Genomic DNA, 16,801 nt, shown 5'->3' with positions numbered 1-16,801 from the left:
TTCTGGAAAAGTATTCTATGGACAGATGAGACAAAGATCAACCTGTACCAGAATGATGGGAAGAAAAAAGTTTGGAGAAGAAAGGGAACGGCACATGATCCAAGGCACACCACATCCTCTGTAAAACATGGTGGAGGCAACGTGATGGCATGGGCATGCATGGCTTTCAATGGCACTGGGTCACTTGTGTTTATTGATGACATAACAGCAGACAAGAGTAGCCGGATGAATTCTGAAGTGTACCGGGATATACTTTCAGCCCAGATTCAGCCAAATGCTGCCAAGTTGATCGGACGGCGCTTCTTAGTACAGATGGACAATGACCCCAAGCATACAGCCAAAGCTACCCAGGAGTTCATGAGTGCAAAAAATGCAGATGGCCAAGTCAATCACCAGATCTTAACCCAATTGAGCATGCATATCACTTGCTCAAATCCAGACTTAAGGTGGAAAGACCCACAAACAAGCAAGACCTTAAGGCTGCGGCTGTAAAGGCCTGGCAAAGCATTAAGAAGGAGGAAACCCAGCGTTTGGTGATGTCCATGGGTTCCAGACTTAAGGCAGTGATTGCCTCCAAAGGATTCGCAACAAAATATTGAAAATAAAAATATTTTGTTTGGGTTATGTTTATTTGTCCAATTACTTTTGAGCTCCTAAAATGTGGAGTGTTTGTAAAGAAATGTGTCCAATTCCTACATTTTCTATCAGATATTTTTGTTCAACCCTTCAAATTAAACGTTACAATCTGCACTTGAATTCTGTTGTAGAGGTTTCATTTCAAAACCAATGTGGTGGCATGCAGAGCCCAACTCGCGAAAATTGTGTCACTGTCCAAATATTTCTGGCCCTAACTGTATATCTTTGCTGCTATATTATGTATGTTTCAGGAGTTTTGGAAAGTTTATTAACAAACAATGGATAAGTATTCTGAATACCAAACCTCACTATTGCCCCAATAGTATATGTATTACATAGTCTTTAATACTATTTTCAGGGTCCCAGACTGCTGAATAATAAATGAAGTCATATAAAATAAATCTCCTTGCTTGACAGATTTGCCTTTCAGACATCTGGGAAATCTGGATAACTTAGCCTGGGGTGCATCCGGGTGTATTAGATCCGTCTGGTCTTACATGTTATACCGGCTCAGAAGTTGAGTGGTCACTATAACTGTCAGGTTTTTGCTGTTTTTACACAGTTTTTACTGTCTGCAAAAATGGATCCATGTGCCACAAAAAAACACCCAAATGTCATCCTTAGTCACTGATCTGTAAAAAGACTTGTATGAGCAGATCTGTACTTGTATGACTTGTGACACTTGTGTGGGCAAGTCTGTCTTGCAAATTCAGGCAGGAATGGGACCTGCTCCATGTTTTGCAGATCGTTCTGCAGCCCTTTCAGGAATCTGTAAAAAGTATGGAATTATATATAGGGGCTGTAGAAATGAATGGGTCCATATACTATGATCATGTGCTTAGGGGGCTTTGCTTAGTAATTCTTGTGTACATAATGTATATCTGCTGTATGCTTCTTTATTATAGTTGTCTGTCAATATTAATGGACACAATTAATCTAAAAGTATTAGCCTATGGCTAGTCACAAGCACATTTCTATTATTGTCTGTCAGGAAATCTCACATACTTATGAACATTTCAAGTATATGAAGTGATGTTCACTCAGCATGTCAAGGGATTAATGATGCCCATGTGTTACTTTAAATTAATACTGCCCAAATCCCCAAAGCTTATTGCCCCTTAGGGCTGGTTCACATCTGCTTTTGCATTCCGTCCGGGGAGAGTCCGCATGGAGACACCCCCCCACCCCCCCGAACGGAATACAAATGCAATTGCAAGTGGTATGGTGTAAAAGGACACGGACCCATTGACTATAACGGGGTCCGTGTGCTTGCTGCGCACTGCCCGCACAAATGATTCGTTTAGTCTATGGGGTCCATGTGCTGTGGGCAGAACTTGCAGCTAAAGTGGGAATAATCTGCCTAGTTTTTGGTTTTCTTTGCCTCATTTCCTTTAGGTGCACAAGGCGCTGCCCTTAGCATGCAAGTTTCTGATATACGAAAATGAATTTGACCAAGGAGAGTTGTGCCTAGATGTACTCCAGGGAGTATGAGTCTACAGGTGTATTTCTGCAAGGGCACAGTTTCTGGATACACACCTGGATTTTACTGCAGGATTTTATAATACCGTACTTATAAATAAGGCTAGATTCTCATTTGAGTTGCAATATCCGTATGAGACTCCACTGCATATTCTGCTTAAAATTGGAAGAGAGAAAAGGGTCCACGTTTTTAACGGACAGAGTTTCTATCTTTCTGGTCCCATGCAGACCCAAAGAACGTAAACTTGAACGTTAGTGTGAACTTAGTATAATATGTATTATACTGTATTTGTTGTACATTTTTGGTGGAGAGTCTGCACCAGAAAGCCACTATCATCTGCCTTGTGTAGAAATGGCCTATGTTGATATTCTATAAAAATGGTAGGAAGTTATTGTGGAGAAACGAAAACTGTGAAAGTTCTTTTCAATTATGCAGAAAATTTCACATCCTTTATATGAGACGGTCAGTTGGCAGGGTATCATTTTTAGTACTCATATGTTGCAGTGCAGTTGTTTCAAGGAGAGGTTTAGTAGGTCATTCATACCATTTACTAGATTTATGCATGACGGTATGGATATTTTATACCTAATATGTATAATCAATGGCTTTTAAGAATTAGTTTGGTTTTTTGTGTACATATACTATACTTTGTATATTTATTTACAAAGCAGACATGGATACTTGCAGATCATTCATTGCCTTATCTGTCTGTACACTGTGCTAGGACTGTGACTAGAACATGTACAGTTGTATATGAGGCTTAGTTCACACAGTTTTTTGGCCAGGGTTTTGAGGCCGTAAACGCCTCAAAACCCGGACCAGAAAGACGGCTCCCATTGAAATCAATGGGAGCTGTGCAGGAGAAAAGAAGCGAGGTGTTCATTCTTCAGGCCGAGTCGCCTCACAATTTGGCCTGAAGACACACCCTCTTCCGGACTAGGCCCATTCATTGAGTCTGATCCGGATGAGGGTGCGCAGCTGGAAGCCGGTGCACCGGCTTTCAGTTCCCCAACACGTTTTATGGATCGGAACCTGAGGCAGCCTCCGCCTCAGGTTCCGATCCAAAAAACTCCGCGTGCACTTAGCTTTATAGTTGCATGAATCTGGTTAACACTTAGTATTAACCTTCAGCAGAGAGATTCACAATGATACTTTCCATTTTTAGGGTGCATTCACACTGAGTATACGCTCACTGATTACGCTCACTGAATACGCTCACTGATATCACATTGAAAGCAATAGGGAAAAAAGCAGCCCATTCATTTGTATGGGGAGCGCACGTATGCCGGCTCCCATAGAAAGCAATGGGATCTATTTTAACGCCGCTGATTCGGAACGAGTTTACACGTTCAGAATCAGTGAGCGTATACTCAGTGTGAATGCACCCTGAGCCTTCACACGGAGTAAACGCGTGTGTATTTTTGCAAAGTACACGTGTAAAAATAAGACTCCCATTGACTTCAAAGACATTTTACAAGCGTATTTTTACAGGCGTATTTTTACACGTGTAAAAAATATCATTGAAGTCAATGGGAGTCTTATTTTTACACATGTATTTTGCAAAAATACATGCACGTTTACTCCGTGTGAAGGCTCTCTAAGGCTGGGGCCCATGTTGAGAAAACATAGCATTTTGGCAGTAGTGTTTCCACTGCATTTTACATTTCGTTAACCACAGTATGTCAATTATATTTACGGAATCGCTAGATATAATAGGGGCAGAAAGTCCTCAGAGGAAAACTGGAAAAAATTGCGTTTCCACCACAATCTTTTCTGCAGCGTTTTTCGGCAGTGGCTCGCTACATGGGGCCTTAGCCTATTTCATGTGTTTTTTGCTGCAGTGGAGGAACATGCTGCAGAATTTCCATGATGAAAATTCTGCAGTTTGCTGTCTTAGGCCTGGATCACATCTGCGCATGGGTTTCCGTTCGGGGTGTTTGCTTGGTTACCCCCAATTCACTCAGCTGAGTCTCATCCATGAAACTCAGTCTGTGTTGGGCAGATTTTTCATTTTGAACTTCATGTCGCGAAAGCATGAGGGAATCTCTGAAAATGGGCGCCTCTTGGGTGTAAAACTTGCTAAAAAAGTTTTTCCACCAAAGATTCCGGATATGCCATAAATGCCTGATCGGTATGAGTCCATGCAGCGATTCTTAGGATAGGTGACTATACATAATCCATGGAAACAGCTGTCCAGCTTGTTGTACAATTCTGGCACATCGTGTCACTGCACAGATCACTACTGTATACTGTGTACAGCACCAGTCCTGATAAATCCACAGTACAGAGTCTTTTCCCTGTCTATATTGTGTATAACAAAGAATGAAACCTTACCAAGCTGAACATTGGATCATTCCTTTAACAGCCAGTGAGCTTCTAATCACTGTTCTGTGTTCTGGAAATCAATGGCCTCCCATTTTATTAGTATCTGACTCCCGCAAGCCCTCTGCTGTCATAGCAACATCTCTGTGAAGTGGGTTGTATACTAGTCCGGGGCTGCCCACACTTGTGCATGGTGGCTGCAAGAATACACAATGTACCTTATAGATGTGAGCACGAATGGGTCCTCTTCTTTATTGACTGGTTTATTAGCATTGTTCTGTGCTGATATAGTGGTCTAGAGAGGTGGAAATAGATAACCACCATTAGTCCCTTACATGTGCTCTCACTTTATTAACCATATCCGTCTTATGCGTCAAGTAAAATCTTGGGAAACACACAGCGGACCCGCTGATCAACTCCCTTTTGGGAAATTCAGCAGCATGTTTTCCTGAAATCCACCCAAAATCAGATATTGCAAAGATGGTAAAACTTACAGCAATGATTGACATGCTTGTCGCTCCACGTTGTCATCCACATTCTGCCACCGTACCTTGCGTTGGGGCAGCCAAAAAGAGTGTGCAGTTAACTTGCTGAGATTGCACTTACTGTATCCCCAGCTTATAAATCGTATACAATAAAAACTGCTCAAATTAACTACGTCACAGAATATTCCAGAACATTCAAGAAAATGTCATGCTCTTCACTGGAGATGTAATTCTTGTTAACTTGTGTCTACCCACTCATCTCCCAGCTGTTCACTTGTCTCTTCTATGGCATTTCTATGTAATTAATTCTGCCAAGAAAACCGTCCCTTTTTTGGGATTGCAGTCCTGTATGATGTTCTGCTCCCCCGAGGCAAAAAAACACAGCGTGTTACATTACCTGCAAAGTCAATAAGATTCTGGCTAATCCCATAAAAATATCTGCAGCGGAAATGCTGCAATTTTAAAAACGCTTGCTGGCGTTTTCCGTATGCGAAAAACATTTCTGCCAAGGCCTTATCCACAGTGGGGTTTTTTTTTGTTTTTTTTTGCTGTTCACTGAGTGGGGCTTTAGCTTCACTGTTGTTTGTGGCTTTTTTTTTCTTTTTTTTTTTTTTTTTTTACTCTGGATGACATGTTACATTTCCATACACCCTGACACTTTCAAGTATTAGGACATATCAGGTAACTAGGGTTGTTCAATATTCAGACAGGAGTACAGTGATAGGAAGATGTTATATTCCTGATATTGAGATAACATTTAGGCTGGGGCCCCACGGACCAGAAACGCTGCAATTTGCCCACGAAAATAAGTGTTTTACAGTAACTGCAAAGTGGATAGGATTCTTGCAAATCCCATGCCCACTTTGCAGTAAAAACCGTGGCGCAGACACGTTGCGATTTCCAAAACCAGCACGGTTTTGGAAATCGCAGCATGTCAGTTATATATACGGAAACAAAAATGGCTTCCCTATAGATATAATTGAAACAGAAAGTCCGCGGAGGAAAACTTTATAGCTGCAGGTCGTCCCATGAGGTCTTAGTCTTAAAGGGGCTCTATCAGCAAAATCATGCTGATAGAGCCCAACATATGCGTGCATAGCCTTTAAAAAGGCTATTCAGGCACCATTAATGTTATATTAAACTACCCCCCGTTTTAAAATAATAACCTAAAAAAGAATGTGCTCTACTTACGGATCGTGCACGCTGGGCGGGCATTCTGGGTGTGTCTTCATCTTCTTCCCCGCCTCTTCTTCCTCCGATGTCCTCCGGTCCCGTCCTCCTCCGGCGCTTGCTCTTGCGGACACTGAAAAAAAAAAAATAGCCTGGGCGCATGCGCAGTAGCCGTAGTAGAAGCCGCAAAAATCTGTGTTTCTACAACGTGGAGCCTCAGCCTTCAACATGTCATGATAAGTTCTCTCTGAAGCATTTCTGCAGCACATGAACCAAATAGTGATATATACGGAACATGTATGACTTCATTTTCAGGCATACAAAACTGCACCAATAATATACGTAGTTGTTTATGCTTTTCCTGGTGGTCAAAGGACAGATATGGTTCCCACCAGGCTATTTGAACAGCCCATACATATATGCTTTCCAAACTTTACTAATACATAATGCAATATTGGAAGAAAATACCTTTAATTGCCTATGACAACCAGTCTTGCTATATTTTTTTACATTTCCTTTGCAAAATACAAATTGGTAAGAAGCAAAACCAGAATGTATATTTGCAGCTGCACGTCGAAGGGTTTGTACAATAGCTCCTTTAAGGAAGGTAAGCTCTTGCATAGTCAAATGGCTGACAGCTGTTTTGATAGTTCTACAGCGCTGTCCAAATTAAATTTGCCTCTATCTCAGGCCTGTTCCTGGTTTAGTTTATGGGCATGGAAGTAAATTTTATCTGACAGCGAGTGTTGCGTGTGGGGAAATACCAAAATGCCAACACTGCTGCTCTCCATTAAATTCACACCATATGTTGTAGATCATGTAGCACATAAATCACGATAACATCCAAAATGTATACAGAGACCATTGTTGTGCGCCACCTGACTTCCTGGATTAGCATATTAGCTACAAGTGAAAAATGGAGAAAGATGCTTTTGCTTTATTCACCAGCACCGTGCCCTTGAGCTTGGTGAATGTAATGTGTATGGACTATGGAGTTAGTCTATCTCGTGGTCTAATTGTAAAGTAATTGTAATGTCTAATTGAAATCCCTTTTATACTACTGCTAGCCATGTTCATTGTGCTCTACTGTTGTTTTGGTTGCCCAGATGTAAGGCCACCCACCATGCTGAATCATCCAGCTATGGTATCTAAATATAGGGATACGTGCCTGCAAAACGAAGAAGCTAGAATAAGCATACTTAGATAATAAGCATGTGTGTTTGTAGCTTGTCCCACTGACCTATAAAGGTGAAGCTTCCTATAAAAACAAGTTCCAACCATCTAGTAGCATATAGTAATGTTCATCTCCGCTTTTCTTGTACCAACTATTCTGTTTTTTATTGTTTACAGGCCCAGGAACTGACAAGCGACCCTATAAATGAAACCCTTTGCCAAAACTGCTGTCAGCAAGCGGACAGTGATACTGTTTACAGCTTACGACCTTTCATGAATCCTGCACCAATTTCCTATCTTGCAATGACTGTTAGCAGAAATCCTTCAAAGCTCAAGTAAAGTTCTTTCCAGGATAATCCATGGACCTCCCCTTCATTGTTCAAGTATGCAAAAATGTCTGCACAAGATGAGAACAAAGATGGAAGAATGTGATCGTCTTGTGGGCACTGTCTTGTTATGCAGTGGTGTTTGTCTTCAGATTCCTAGCTGGCATAGCTGCCATACATCACATCCCCACTAGCTGTAGCCCTCGGAGTCATACTGTTCATTTCCAGAGGAGGATCACATATTTGCTGCCCTTGTTCTGTATTTTAGTTTTCTTTCATTTTCCCTTTTCATTTCTTATCACTCTGTAAGAGAAATAATCTGATAGTATTCATGTAAGCTAACAGTCAATCTACTGCCTCTCCGTTATGCCAAAAAGGCAGAATTTTCCATGGAAGACGCTTTACTTCGTACTCTTATTTCCGTTTGAAACTCTTTCTTTTTTTTTTCTTTTTGATGATGCAATTCAGGGATAAATACGTTGCTGACATGGTACTACTTCCTGTCGCCCAAATCAATTGTATACTGCTGTATTTTACTAATATATCCAGAATAGTGGAGTTTCTACAGTTTCTTCTTGTGTTTAGTTTTGCTTTAAAGCTTCTTATCACCAAATGACCAGAATGGGCAGACATAGCAGTCTATTGGCAATGCTGTGTATGCATGTGTACCACAACAACCACTGTACACGGGGTGTTTGTACCAAGCATTGCACTACATGGGTCTTCCATCACTTGGCTTTGAATAGTGTGTTCTGAATTCAGAAAACCTTAATGGAGGAATAAGATAATATCGGTCTGTGTAGGCGAGGAGGAATTCAGCTTACACTATTATCCGGAACGCACAGTGGTGCTGAAAAGGCCCTTCCATTTAAATCCTCAACATGTCGAATCCTTTATTTTTGTATTGGTTTCTTTGTTCTTGGGGTTTCTTGTTTTTTTTTTGGGGGGGAGCATATTGTGAACGAACATCAATGGTACATTATTGCAACTTGGTATATAAAGTACAGAGCAAGTGATTTATCTATATATTCATTCTGTACTTGATTGATATATGAAGACTTTTTCCTTTGCATTATGGCATTATGAATATAAATATATAAATATATTTTGTTATGTACAGAGATTAATCATTATGCATGAGTGTTAGGAAGCAGAAGCAAACTAGCTTTTTTTTCACCGAAAAGATAAGCGCATGCATCCCCATGGGGTGACCATATAACATTAGAACTAATTTACTCCACTACTGAATTTCTAAAATATGATTCCTTCCAGACCTGGCAACTACTAGTGTTTTGGGGGAATTTTTTTGTTAGGTTTTTTTTTTTTTTTTTTTTTAATAAAGATTGTGTGATGGAAGACGTCTGGGAATCGTTGTACTGTAATAGATGTGGTCCTTTTCATTTTATTTTTTTTTGTCTCACTCATTGTCAGTCATTACAACAGTGAATGTGGCTGAAAGTAGAGCTCTTGATCATGTTTGCCCAATGCCCCTGTGCTTGTAATATATATGTAGCATAGCTGAGCAGTACCCGGTGCTCAAGTTCACTGTGTTGGCAAAGATGGCTAACTTCCTTCGGCACAATATGTAAATTGTAGGCCCTGGAACTTAGTGTACAGTATATGAATTTGTGATTTGTGTCACTTTGGCAGTGACCCTGTTTACAAAGTATTCACCTTTATTTTCTTGTCTTTTCATAGAGAATAGCATCATGACAGCTTAAAACACATCACCTAACTGTGAATATGGATATAAAGAATATCTAATAGCGTATCTACTGTATTTACAGAACACAGTGAATTCTTTCATTTATTGACCTGCTCTTGTGGTCTTCCGTGTGTTTTCTATCAGCTTTATATGTTTTGATCCAGTCTTCTGCTTCATACAAAAGCCTTATTGTGAACATCAGAAAATCATCGTTGAGAGATTTAATAAAAGATGAAAACACATATTACGCTAGGTTCACACCTGTTTTAGGGTCCGCTTTAAAAAGTTGTTATCCAAGGGGCAACACGGTGGCTCAGTGGTTAGCACTGCAGACTTGCAGTGCTGGGTCCTGGGTTTGAATCCCACCAGGAACAACATCTGCAAGGAGTTTGTATGTTCTCCCCGTGTTTGCGTGGATTTCTCCCATTCTACAAAGACATACTGATAGGAAAAAAAAATGTACATTGTGATCCCTATATGTGTGCTCACAATCTACATTTAAGAAAAAAAAAAAAAAAAGTTGTTATCCGCGGAAACCTGCAAACCCCATAGAATATAATGTAGGTGTGAGCGTACCCTCAGTAGCAGGTGTGAGTGTAGCCTTACTCAAAAATGTACATGGTGGACTTTATTTCTAGCCATATTACCCTATAAATGTGTCTCCTGGGAGAATTTCTAGGTTTGATTCAAATTCATGTATAGCCATCTGTTCAATAAAACATGGTGCTTGTGTTAACTTGTTCAGGACATTGGTGGATGTCCAATATCCAGGACCATCTACTAGTGTTACCCTCTGACAAGTGTGATTGGCTTTTTTGCCGCATTATAGTTTAGCATTCACTTTATAATTTTCTTTTTCACTGACACCTAACAGACCACAATAGATCCATAGAATATATTGTGTGAGAAACATATTTTAACATCTTATATCTATGCTAAAATAATATTGCTTGACGTTACAGGCCCAAAGCCTGAGACTGGACTACGGAGAGATTCTGAAGAGATGTCCTGTTATTAGTTACGGTGTCCTTGCGTGGATTCTGGTCACAAACTAGACAGCTAACCCCACAAGTTGTATAAGGTGATCGGGATTATAGAGAGTCTATATCTAGATACTGCACGCGACAGATATGTCATCAATAGTCTCTAATCGTCATATCTCAGCATAGAATATATAAAAAATACATTTTTATGAACACTAAAGCACCTGTCTCCATTTTCCTTCTGATATATGGCCTTCAGGTACTATAGACATCCTTTTATGGTCCCATAGCAATGTTTCAGTAGTTTTATACATGTTTGTGACTAAGATCTCTTGCATATTTTCGGTATATGTAGTAAAACTTCTTTGAGATGACCAAATTGCATTAAAAAGCGATCTTCTCAAAGAAGATGGTTAGTATGGTAAACTATAAATGTGATCAAGGTAAGGAGATGGTCTTCTTTCAGTGTAAATGTATCCAATGAAAATCTCCATCTTAAGATCACAGAGCAAAACAATATTCATCTTTAAAGCAGTTATGTAGTACTCGCATAGAAGACACATAAACATGTGATATCTAGAGTGAGGAATGAAATACGCATGCCGATAAATCTTCCATAGTAACCACTTGTTCCATTGGAAGATGAGTACATTTTGCATGAGTCAAGTTGGTGTCTTTTGCCATAGTGTCCTTGAATTCCTTTACTTAGTCATAACCGAGTACACCATTGAACACCAATAAAGGAGAATATGTTGCTACTATTAATAGGGACTAATATCAAACTTGTCTGTAGCAACCAATAAAAGAACAACATTTTTACTCTCGTGCCATTCACAAAATAAAAGCTAGTGAAGTCGATAAGGTTATTCTTAAGCTCAAGTTCCGTCATGACAGACCCATTATAAGTCAGTCTGTCGCGGCGTATTCGGTGCTCTTTTTCTGTTCCTCTGACAGAAAAGAAAAAAAAAATGGAAACCTGAACAGAGATTAAAAAAAACATGTATGATTTTAAGAACTACTTAAAGTAGGCTGAATAAATATGTAAATATGTCAGTTTCATCCTTGTCACTTCCAGCTGGCTATTATTGCTGCTAAAGATTGCTCTTTTAGTCTCTGTTCACACTGTTGTCATGGCAAGATGGTTCTAATGACTTGATTTGTAATATATCTTTATTACCCACTGTGCCTCCATAGTCTTGTTTCAATGCTGGATGTATTTGCCATGTATTTGTAGAGAATTCTGTGGCATTCTGACTGCAGTCAGTGAAAACAACCCTACTGCTGGCCATTCACGTCTAATACAGTAGCTATGTCTGCCAGTCTACCCATACACCTGCACCCTCAGCTGGGTCAAGCATTGCATGTGTACTGTATGTACATCTCTGCAGCAGTACATCTCCTAAGGACAAAAGGATTGAGCAGATGAAATCTAACTACCTAATCCTTTTCTCATTGACATCTGCCATCAGTGTTGATTCGGAAGGCGTCTAACATGCATGAGATGGTGGGCCAGTCCCTTCAAAATCAGCAGATTCATCCAAAAATGATATAATGTGTATGGTCCGCTTTAGGTTCCCCAGCATTGAAACTATTCTCTCTAGTGATTGTTCCTGAAAGGTCTTTCTATCTGGAAACGGTGCCCAGTGTCTCTCCTTTAGTCATTACTGACATTTTCAGCCTCTGTGTATGTCACAGCTGTCTGTAAGCCCCCTGACCCCACCCCAAGCAATTTTTGTATATCTCCAAGAATCTAAAATAACAATTTATTCAACTTTAAACAGCCTGTACAAATAATCTCCTACCATTCATTCAACTCCTATACACCTATCCTACAGACCAACGTGTCTCTATGGTTTCACTTCAAGCAGATCCTCTGTACAGTCGTGAACAGTAGATTTGAAACTAATACAAATGTTGTTTTTCACAAAATTTGCTGCTTCAATCCTCGAAAAGCGGTTAAAATTGTGATAAACTCCAAGTGGCTAGAGTTGGTTGTCATAAGTCATGGCTGGTCATGTCTTGTCATGGGTAACATATTGCTCACAACTGGGAGAATTTATTAAGACTAGTGTTCTGTACACCATGTACACTAGTACACACAGCGATTTTTGGACTGGAACCTGAGGCGGAGGCCGCCTCAGGTTCCAGTCCAAAATCTGGGTAGCCGTGACTGAAAGCCAGTGCACTGCACAGGCATCCAACTGCACACTCCGCTCCGGATTAGGCCCAATGAATGGGCCTAGTCCGGAGGAGGGAGATTCTTCAGGCCGAATCGCGAAACAACTCGGCCTGAAGAATGAGCATGTCGCTTCTTTTGTCCGGCTCCCGGAAAAAACTCCTGAGCGGCTCCCATTGAAATCAATGGGAGCCGCCTTTTTGGTCAGGATTTTGAGGCAGATACGGCCTCAAAATCCTGACCAAAATACTCTGTGTGAACTTACTCTTAATAGGTTCTGGTCTAACGCTAGTCAGGAACTGGCAATGTTTCCAGATATAACCCATGCCAGCTTTGGTGTTGGTATAAATGTAAATCCCTGCCTGTGTTTGTAGTGAAAGCATGGAGACATGTAGGTCTGTATAGGAATATTGTTGAGTTGCGCTTATTCACTATGGGCGCATTATAGCAGTAAAAATGTCTGTATACCAGGGACAAACTCATTTAAAGTCTGATAGTTGAGCTTCGCCAGTGACACAATGATAATCTCAGAGTTGTGAATCTCATATTATGATGTTTACGGGAAGAAATACTTTAGTCAATATGGTCTGTGTTTGTGCGATTGTCACTTTAGAAACCTCAAACACCAGATATTCAGTAGCTACTAAGATAATGTAGTGAGCTGCTCTGTAAGTCTTCTCCGTTCCTCTACACAGAGGAGTTTATGAAGCGCGAGGAGGAGAAGATGGTCAGATTTGTCAGTATTTACATTTTGTGAAATGTAGTAATTTTACATCAGTGCAATGTAGCAGAATACGTTCTAGTATACGTTTGGTTTCATCTAAGTTGCAGTTTCCGTATCCGAATGGAGCCAAATGTGCTCGGCATCAGGAAGCTGCTTGTCATGTCTGCTGCTCTTGGGATTTTATTCCTTAATGGTGCTGTAATGGGGCACTGAGATCTCCTTGTAGTGGAATCCTTCCAATATAGGGGGGAAGGGGGGGTCTGCCTCATGCTGGTACCAAAATTTAGAGGAGCACTATCGCCTAGCAACCCCTAGCATTGTAGTACAAAATGAAATACTTTCATCACTCGATCTGCTTATTAGCTTTGCAAATCCGGTCTTAGAAACAGTGCTATCGAACAAATGACTGCGCAGTCGACAATGCACGAGCTGCTTTTATTGGAAGCAAAAGTCAGGATTATTTCTAAACTGGAACAAAAATTATTTCGGGATTCCAAAGTTACAAACAGATTTTTTGCTGACTCCAACATTTTACATGTCTCTGCATTAATGTCAATGTGTCCAGAAAAAAAAGGCTGTCGCTAGTGTATAATGAGAGTGACAAGAGGGCAAAGTAATTTCATTCTGTACAAGGAATACATTGATACGAGCAGCACTGTAACATGTAATGACCCCTATTCATCAGCTCTCCCATTTGTACTGTTTTTAATGGGTCCCTTCTGTGCTTCGGAGACCTCCAGTTAACTAGTATTGATTTGCCTGGCTTTGATCTGTTGATCTAACAGCTATGGGATTCATTGAGGGGAACGGTCAGCTGGTTTGGGGCCACTAAACTGCTAGCATGCCATTAAACAGCTGAGGTTTAGGGTTACAAACCTCTACAACATACCGCCGGCTGTCACTGGTATCGATAACAAATCAGAGTTTGAAGCAACTCGGGGTCCACTGAGGGACCCCAATTCATGTGCATGTTGCATACAGTGAAGCCAAGGTTAGGACATAGGAGCATGCACAGTGAATTAAGGGGTACTCTGCTTCATTGTGTACTCTGTGGATGCTGGACCTCTTCAACCTTTGATTCCTACATAAACTAGCATGGGGTAGTGTTATGTTACAGAGGTTTAGAACCCTAAACTCCAGATGCTTAACAGTATGCTGGAATGTAGTGGTCCCAAAATACTTGACAGGTTCCTTTTAAAGATGGCAAAAAGTATGACAATCTGACAATTTTAGATGGAGCCATTATTATGGTACAATAGTAAATTCTGCTAATATACACAACTCTAAAAGGTCTTCAAAAATGTGATAGTCTGTTTATAAATCTGCCTATATGTCATTGTATATAAATATATATATTTGGAAATTGCTTACCTTAACCAAATGAAAATAATTTCCCAAATTGATGGCTTCGTGTTGGTAAATGACCATGCCAAAAGTTTAGTGTTTGTCTCCTGTTGGAAACGTGTATCTTGCTTCTTACATTTTTCCCTGTCGACCACACACACATTACTTTGCATAGCTTAATATAGAAAAGTTCTTATGTTTTCTGCCATGTTATGTCTTTAAAAAAAACATATATATATATGGAGTGAAACGTATAACAGTTTTATGGAATATAAAGCGCCTGCCATATTTAATTGATCTCTACCCTTGTAAGTGAAGGGGTGCCTAGTGAGCATTGCAGCAGTGTTAGAGACTTGAGTAGTAAGGGACACCTTGTTTCTAAGAGCATTACTTCAATTAAATATAGTTTGTTTTTCTTTACTTGTGTATCCTGTTTTGTCTATGAAGTCAGAGATCAGATAGTATTACTTTACCTTAAGTATGGTGTCTCCTCTTTTCTATAATATAAACCTTTAACAACATGGCATGCTATTCTCTTCCCCTTTTGTCATAAAATGTTCCCGCTGTAGTGCGTAATTTCAGTTAATCCAGGGTTAATCTCTAATTTCATCTACTGTAAATGAAGGAATAACTCAAGACACAGCAAGTGCTTTGTATAGTCATGACAGGCATAGAGATTGTGGAAGGGATAACCGCCCCCACTTAAGAACAGTGTACATTACACCAGCCAACTTATTTCTGTATGTATTATTGTCAGACACACATGTCTTGCGCATATTGTCAGAACACATTCACTTATATGTTTTTCATGGAAGGAATATCAAAGGTGTTGGTGTTTTTAAAGTTTACATGTTGTCACAAGACCTGTGTAGCCTATGCCGGGTGCTTTTATTTTGAAACCATTTACACTAATAGCCACAGGAAGGCAACCAGCCCACAACTATACTACCTTCTACCCACCACCTTGATCTGGACATCTTTCCCTTTCCAATTGCAATAGAAAAGCAGTGCTTTACTCCACGTGGTGTTAGTAGGTATTGCCTTGTGTATTCCATTTTAAATTGTAACCTAGTTTGTAAAAAAGAAAGAAAAAAAAAACTAAACAAACAAGATGGTGATGCATGTAAATAAAGCATAATGGATCTCTGACTTGGCTTATTGTTTGAGATTTACTTATTAGAAAACTGATCATTTACATGGGACTATCACTGATCAAGTAACTTCTACACAATGTACTGCAGAACTAGAAGGAGATATTACAATTTCAGATTACTATACTATACACTGCTACAGACCAATCTGATTAAATATAGTGTTTATGGAGGTATCAATGTGTTCACATGCAGTAAATGAATAATATAATGTACATCAGGTCAAAAGAGACTAGCTTGTACTTGTAAGGCCACCAAATCCAATGTACATTTTAGAAAGTCATTAGACAATGATGCAAATTCTGAGTGTTTATTCACTCACTGTCGGACACAAGAAAACATGAAATTGCAAACAGATAGGTGATGAATATTTATGGACAACGCTTTCTCCAGTTTTAGCACTACACCAAAAAACTGAGAACCTGTTTTGAAATGTGTCCTGTTTTTTTACATTACATTACATTACAACAATACTTAGACTGTAAAAAAAGAAATTATCTTTTTATATAAAAGATTTTTATAGGAAAAGCTAAGGAACGCTTGTGTTCCGGCCATGCTAACATTTTAGTTCTGGCTTTGAAACTGACCAAGGACAACAACAGCCTGGTGACTGTATGTTCTACCAGAGCACTTGTGGGTTTCTTGGGCATTACAATTTTTTCCTATACTCCGAAAACATACCCATTGGTTTACCATCTATCGAAGTATTTTAAAGGTGTTTTCTGATGTTTTTTTGATGACCATCCCTCTGAATAGATCATCAGTAAGAGATCAGTGGTGGTCCATTGACCCTGTTGGTTACTGGGATGGTGCACTTTCTATGATTTATGCTAAATTCACGTTGGGGTTGATATTTGACATTGTACTGATATTTCTGATATTGTGTGCTGGATTTCCTGTGAACTATGTCATTTTCTTTCATCCTGTGTCCTGTCTACCACACGAGGAACGCAACACAAGGAGGAAGAGAATTGAATCAACTTTGTTGGGTGATATAGACCTTAGTTGAATGGTGTCTGGTCCTCTTGGGCACCATCTGTGGAGATTCACTTTTGTGCTATGTCTGACTCTCAATATGCTGGGTATGCCAAGGAGAAGAAGATAGCCAAAGGGAGCCTGGAGGAAG

General features: G+C 39.9%; 1 protein-coding gene across 1 annotated transcript in view; it reads left to right on the top strand.

Moving 5' to 3' along the window:
* The window catches only part of FOXO3 (forkhead box O3), a 74,694-nt gene extending 59,021 nt beyond the window's left edge, over positions 1–15,673 (top strand). Inside the window, exon 3 of the mRNA XM_075268139.1 lies at positions 7,444–15,673. The gene's annotated coding sequence lies outside the window, so the exon portion shown is untranslated. The remainder of the gene's footprint in view (positions 1–7,443) is intronic.
* The last annotated feature ends 1,128 nt before the right edge of the window (positions 15,674–16,801 follow it).

The sequence above is a fragment of the Leptodactylus fuscus genome, chromosome 3, assembly GCF_031893055.1.
Source record: "Leptodactylus fuscus isolate aLepFus1 chromosome 3, aLepFus1.hap2, whole genome shotgun sequence".
Lineage (NCBI taxonomy): Eukaryota > Metazoa > Chordata > Amphibia > Anura > Leptodactylidae > Leptodactylus > Leptodactylus fuscus.
Note: the sequence above shows the minus strand (reverse complement) of the source record. Positions and strands in the feature narration are given on the sequence as shown.